We start from the raw sequence: 6,721 nt of genomic DNA on the forward strand, positions 1-6,721 counted from the left end.
CGTAGAAAAGCATGTCTCAGGGCTTCTCTTTTCAAATGATCTTTGGTTAAACATCTTCCAGGGTTGTGTGAGAATACTTTTGACCTGTCTCTGATGTCTATACCCATAATGCTTAAAGGTCAACTAAGCAGTACTTATTAGTACAGAAGTATTAATAAAATATATGCTGTATATAACTGTGTCTACGTGAGTGCAAGACCATAGACTATGAGAGAACTCAATGGAAGCTAGGGGAAAGAAGAGAGGCTTGGTAACATCTGCCTAGAAGTTTCCATTTAGTATGATGGTGTCTTTAAACCTAGATCTGTGAAGAATCTAAAACTTCATAATTTGAATCTTCCCTTCTAGCAGATCAGTTTGGAAGATGCTTTGTCAAGGTAGAAACATAGAATGTATCTTGCTTAATTATTTCTTAGAATTGTTCATAAATTAAAAAACAGAATTATATTAACTTGTATATCATCTCCTTATTATAAAACACAGAAACATGTATGTGACCTGAAGAATGCATTACTAGAGAAGGAGATCCTAATAATTAGATATAGCTTCTTCAGAGGAAAAATCTTTCCTAGCACATACTAATATCATGTTAAATTATTTAGTATACAATTATGATTCTTAGTGTCTTAATAAATTAACATTAAATTAAAATGAGTACTAGCATTCTTCTAGTATATACATTAAAATTAGAGTAGCACATTGAGAGCTTACATTCATGTACTGGACAGAAAACTAAGAGGTCAAACGTTCAGTATTTCTAAGGTGAAAATTTAAAACAATTTAATTTAAAAGTATTCATTCATTAATCCAAAAAGCACATAAAAATTTGTATACAAATTTGCACAAAAAGCACATGTATTTGTATACATGGAAGTAAATTTTAGGATCTCATTGGAATGAAAGATGAGTGAAACATGACTGTATTGTTTTTCCAACAATAAAGACATACTAATTACATCAATGGCTATACAAAACTGGACAAAAGATAGTCTTCCTATGAGAGGTTTAGAATGAACTACATGTAATACCTAAATTGTTTTTACACCAAAACACAATGACAACTTCTGTTTTCCTATTAAAATTACTAAGTATCTATTTTTTTCTCTGCTCTTAACAGAGAAGAAGGACTTGAAAAACTGAAAATTGGAAATTCCAGCTGATGCAAAAAGGAAGTTAGTACTTCATGATACAAGAAATAACATGAACAAGGCATAGATGAGACCCTGATGTAAAGACAAAAGTAAGAGGTACAGTAAAGCTTTGTGGTAGATGTTCTATAGCAGTAATTTCAAAAAGATTTGGAGAATAATTCAGACCTTTTAGACCCACGTTAGTCAATATTTCAAAAATAGGTTCATCCTTTCCAGTACTAATGTTTTTACTTGTGAACATGAAGTATCTAGTTGGAGTACTGACTCTTTCTAAGGTAAATTCATTAACACTATTTTCATCTATGTAAATATATGTATTTTAGAAAAATTCTGAAGTAGTAGTTTCCATATGGCACTTTCAAAAGGCCTTTAGAATTTATTACCCCTCCCACATTCCCTCCTCTACCCTCATCTCCTATCATCTACTTCAATTTTACCCTATCATTTCTGATCACCAAGATTTATATTCTGTTACCAATACTCTTGGATAGTCTCTAGAATGTAATGCTAAGACCCCATTGGGAAAGATACAACTAACTTGAATCAGAGAATACAGAAAATTCAAACTGATAGTCATCTGGAAGTCTCATCTTTAATGGCTAGCTTTCATTGTACTCAAAGATAGTATATACTTTCATGGTACTGGAAGGTACTACTAACAGAGAAAAGTAATAATATAACTTAGCTGTGAACCCTGCAAGCTATAATAACCTCTGACTTGATAAGATATACCTACTGGTACAATAGTGTTACTCATGTTAAGAGAAAAACTAACCATTTTCTTATTAGATCTAAAACCTAATCCATGATATGGATACCACATCTGGCATCAGTAATGAGGTCAAGAACCTGTCTAGATCAGGCATAGCACTCTGGAGTGGACCTTCTGCTATTACTCCTGTTTAATGGACATAGTATTAAAACCACCCCTGTGTTCTTATTGTTATATGCATACATCAGTCCATCTCTCTAACCTTATCAGAGAAATTAATACTGTCGATGGAAATTAACACAGAGACCCTCAGCTTGTCAACATGCAGGTAGTATGAGATAATGGAGTGTTCAACTCTATATGTGGTGTACACGTCTCAACCCTTCCTGCAAGACTGAGGAATCTTCATGGAAGACAGGGAGGAAAGAATTAAGAGTCAGTGGTATTAGATAACTTCAAAGAAAAACCGTTTTCTGACAAAACAGGGAAGTTGCATATATAAATTCATAATAATTGTGACAACATGTAAAAACCGGTGTTAGCTTGACAGAAAAAATACCCATATGGAGGGTAGAAAATGAGCAAGGAATCCCCTCACTATCTGAGGTATTAGTGTTATTTGAAAGCAGTTGGAAGATGACCAGAAGGTTTACATTAATAGTGTAAGCTCTGGTTAGTTGATAACATTCAAGGTGTGATGCAACTCCAAAGAATAGCTGGCAACCCAAACTGGACTAAATGGGAGTACAAAAGAAGAAAATCCCAGAGAACGTAAACAACAATGAGGACACTAAGAGAGTAAAGTAAAATGGGAGCGTGGGATCTTTGGGGGAGAGTTGAAGAGGGGAGGGGAGAGGCAGGGAGGGGAGCAGAGAAAAATGTAGAGCTCAATAAAAATCAATAAAAAGAAGTAAACTCAAAGTTGGGTGTGCAGAGAGTGAGTGTGGAGAGGGAGGATATGGAAAGAGTTGGGAAATGTTCGAATATGATCAAAATACATTGTATTAAACTCTAAAAGCATTAGTGAAGATATTTTAAAAGACTTTATAAATGTCAAGCAAGCATAAGAAGTCTATTTTTATTAAGAAATACAGTGTAATAAATGTGACAATTAAAGTTTTATGAATGAAATTGTATAATGCTTTAACAATTTGGCAACATAGTTTCACTCAAGACACATGAGTTTTATTAATATTTCATTGAGAAATGTTTTAATATATCCAATGCCTGAGAACTTATTAGTTAGGAAGTCCTGCTGTAGGATCCTAAAAATTTTAATCACTGAGGCACTGAAGGAATGAAGGCTATGTCTTTGACATCTCACAATCCAGCTAGGAAGGTTGGCATTTAAAAAAAGGTATAGAATTCAGTGTAGGCAGTTGCCATACAAAATGATATTATACACACAGCATATAGATAGAAACATGATCCCATTCAAACCTCAAGTAAAGACAAACTCTATGGATAGGACTTCAAGAATAGAAAACTAATGATCCTGGGAGGCACTGTACATGCAATTGGTTTGAATAAGAATACCCTCCAATAGGTTCATAGATTGAATTCTTGGTCACCAGGGAGTGACACTATTAGGATGTTTGGCCTTGTTGCAGTAGGTGTGGCCTTGTTGGAGGGAGTGTGTCACTGGGTTTGGGCTTTGAGGTTTCAAATGCCTAAGTCAGACCCAATCCCCCCCTCTGTCTCTGTCTCTGTCTCTGTCTCTGTCTCTCTCACACACACACTCTATTTCTCTCTTCCTCTCTCTCTCTCCCCCCTCTCTCTGTCTCTCTCTCTGTCTCTCTCTCTCTCTCTCACACACACACACACACACATTTACACTATCTCTCTCTCTCTTTCTCACATTTCCTCTCCTGCTGTAGAACTTTAAGATCTTTCTCCAGCACCATGTCTGCTAATATGCCAAAATATTTCTCACCGTGATGACCATAAACTCAATTTCTGAACTTTTTTTTGAAAGGATAACACTTTGCTGTGTATTTGTATACAATGTAACTGATGGTAAGTGATATTGAATAAATTTTAATATCCTTACTTAATTTGAAATTTGTCTGTTCATTTTCTCACCTATTTATTTATTTTTTTATTATTTTTTATTTGTTTGTTTATAAAAATTTCCACTTCCTCCCCTCCTCCCCATACCCTCCCATACCCCCACTCCCTCTCCCACCCCCCCAGACTCCCTCTCCACCTCCCTCTCCAGTCCTAAGAGCAGTCAGGGTTTTATGCCCTGTGGGAAGCTCAAGTTCCTCCCCCCTCCCTCCAGGCCTAGGAAGGTGAGCATCGAAACAGACTAGGATCCCAAACAGCCAGTACATGCAGACAAAACAAGACCCAGTGCCATTGTCAATGGCTTCTCAGTCAGCCCCCATGTCAGCCACATTCAGAGAATCCGGTTTGATCACATGTTCGTTCAATCCCAGACCAGCTGGCCTTGGTGAGCTCTCATTCGATCATTCCCCTTGTATCAGTGGGTGAATGCCGCCCTCGCGGTCCTGACTTACTTTTTCATGTTCACCCTCCTTCTGCTCCTCATTTGGACCTTGGGGGGCTCAGTCCGGTGCTCCAATGTGGGTTTCCGCCTGTATCGCCATCCATCCTCGGATGAAGGTTCCCTCTGCTCCTGCCTATCTTGCTCACGTTTTCCCTCCTTCTGCTTCTCATTTGGATCTAGGGAGTTAAGTCCAGTGTTCCAATATGTATCTCTGTCTCTCTCTCCATCCATCGCCAGATGAAGATTCTATGGTGATATGCAAAATATTCATCAGTATGGTTATGGGCCAAGGCCAGTTCAGGTACCCTCTCCTCTGCTGCCCAGGGAAGAATCTGGGAACCTCTCCTTGGGACTGAGAACACCTCCAGAAACAAGTCTCTTGCCAACCCTAAAATGGCTCCCTTAGTTGAGATATATACTTGCCTGCTCCCATATCCATCCTTCATCCCCCCATCTCATTCCCCCAAGCCATCCCCAATCCTCCCCCTCTCCCTTCTCTCTAACCATCTCCCCTTACTTACACCACTCCCCACACCCAAGTTTGCCTTGCAATCTTGACTACTTCCTATATCCAGGAGGATAACTATATGATTTTCTTCAGGTTCACCTTCTTATTTAGCATCTCTAGGATCACAAATTATAGACTCACAGACCTTTAACTATGGTTAGAGTCCACTTATGAGTGAGTACATACCATATTCCTCTTTTTGGGTCTGGGTTACCTCACTCAGTAAAGCGTTTTCTATTTCCATCCATTTGCATGCAAAATTCAAGATGTCATTGTTTTTTACTGCTGAGTAAAACTCTAATGTGTATATGTTCCACACCTTTTTTAAACTTTCTTCTATTGAAGGGCACCTAGTTGTTTCCATGATCTGGCTATTACAACTAGTGCTGCTATGAACATAGTAGAACAAATGCTTTTGTAGTATGATAGGGCATCTCTTGGGTATATTCCCAAGAGCGGAATTGCTGGGTCCTGTGGTAGGTTGACTCCCAGTTTCCTGAGAAACCGCCACACTGATTTCCACAGTGGCTGCACAAGTTTGCATTCCCACCAACAATGGATGAGTGTTTCCCTCACTCCACATCCTCTCCAGCATAGGCTATCATTGGTGTTTTTAAGTTTAGCTATTCTGACAGGTGTAAGATGGTAACTCAAAGTTGTTTTGATTTGCATTTCCCTGATAGCTAAGGAGGTTGAGCATGACCTTAAGTGTCTTCTGGCCATTCGAAGTTCATCTGTTGTGAATTCTCTGTTCAATTCAGTAACCCATTTTTTAATTGGGTTAATTAGAGTTTTAGTGTCTAGTTTCTTGAGTTCGTTGTATATTTTGGAGACCAGACCTTTGTCTGTTGAGGGGTTTGTGAAGATCTTCTCCCAGTCAGAAGGTAGTCTTTTTGTCTTACTGACAGTGTGCTTTGCTTTATAGGAGCTTCTCAGTTTCAGGAGGTCCCATTTATTCATTGATTCTCTTATTGTCTGTGCTACTGGAGTTCTACTTAGGAAGTGGTCTCCTGTGCCTATATCTTGTAGACTACATCCCACTTTCTCTTCTATCAGGTTCAAAGTGGTCAGATTAATGTTGATGTCTTTAATCCATTTGGTCTTGAGTTTTGTGCATGATGATAGATATGGATCTACTTTCATTCTTCTACAGGCTGACATCCAGTTATGCCAGCACCATTTGTTAAAGATGCTTTCCTTCTTCTATTGTATACCTTTATCTCCCTTGTCGAAAATCAGGTGTTCATAGGTTTGTGGGCTAATATCCGAGTCTTCTATTCAATTCCATAGGTCAACTTCTCTGTTCTTATGCCAATACCAAGCTGTTTTCAATACTGTAGCTCTGTAATAGAGTTTGAAGTCAGGGATGATAATGCCTCCAGAAGTTCATTTATTGTTTAAGATTGTTTTGGCTATCCTGTTTTTTTTTTGCCATATAAACTTGATTATTGTTCTCTCAAGGTCTGTGAAGTAGTTTGATGGGATTTTGATGGGGATTGCTTTGAATCTATAGATTGCTTTTGGTAGAATTGCCATTTTTACTATGTCGATTCTCCCAATTCAAGAACAGGGGAGGTCTTTCCATTTTTTGGTATCCTCCTAAATATCTTTCTTTAAAGAATTAAAGTTCTTGTCAAAGAGGTCTTTCACTTCCTTGGTTAAAGTTACCCCAAGATATTTTATGCTATTTGTGGCTATCTTGAAAGGTGATGTTTCTCAGATTTCCCTCTCTGCTTCTTTATCCTTTGTGTATAGGAGGGCACCTGATTTTTTGGAGTTGATCTTGTATCCTGTCACATTACTAAAGGTGTTTATCAGCTGTAGGAGTTTTTTGGTAGAGT

This window comes from Myodes glareolus, chromosome X (genome assembly GCF_982192425.1).
Source record: "Myodes glareolus chromosome X, mMyoGla1.1, whole genome shotgun sequence".
In the NCBI taxonomy this organism is placed as follows: Eukaryota; Metazoa; Chordata; class Mammalia; order Rodentia; family Cricetidae; genus Myodes; species Myodes glareolus.